The sequence below is a fragment of the Propithecus coquereli genome, unplaced genomic scaffold, assembly GCF_000956105.1.
Source record: "Propithecus coquereli isolate 6110/MARCELLA unplaced genomic scaffold, Pcoq_1.0 Scaffold147, whole genome shotgun sequence".
Taxonomy (NCBI): Eukaryota; Metazoa; Chordata; class Mammalia; order Primates; family Indriidae; genus Propithecus; species Propithecus coquereli.
Window position 1 is genome coordinate 3,290,526 of NW_012139080.1, and position 521 is coordinate 3,291,046.

The following is a 521-nucleotide window of genomic DNA, read 5'->3' on the forward strand; positions in this document are numbered from 1 at the left end:
CACAGTATTTATAAGCGCTGAGAAGGACCTATGACAAGTATCATTTAATATAACTTAGTTTTCACCTCCTTTCCTATCTGAGTGGAAAGATGGCATGACTTTCTTTACCTTGCAAGTTCTATTTTTAAGAAATTAAATAACCAAATAATTGTGCAGGTCACTTGAAGGTTGAAGTAGATATAGTTCTGATTGCAAAGATTCATTAAGTTGAAGAATGACTTCCTATTCATCCAATGAACCATGCTTGTTCTCACTTTATAATGGTTCCTTCTGTCTGGAATATTCTTCCCAGCCCGCACCTACAACTGCCCACCAAACTCCTCTTCATCCATCCTTCAAGTCTCTATTTAAATATGATTTTCTCAGGGAGGCTGAATATAATGTAGTATAAAGTCAAAATTAATGATTGAAATTCTCATTTTTTTAAAAAACAGTGAGAGCAGGAAGATGCCAAGAGAAAGTGATAAAGGTTGAGTCATCTATAAAAACCTTGCTCTCCAGGATAACCTGAAGATACCCTT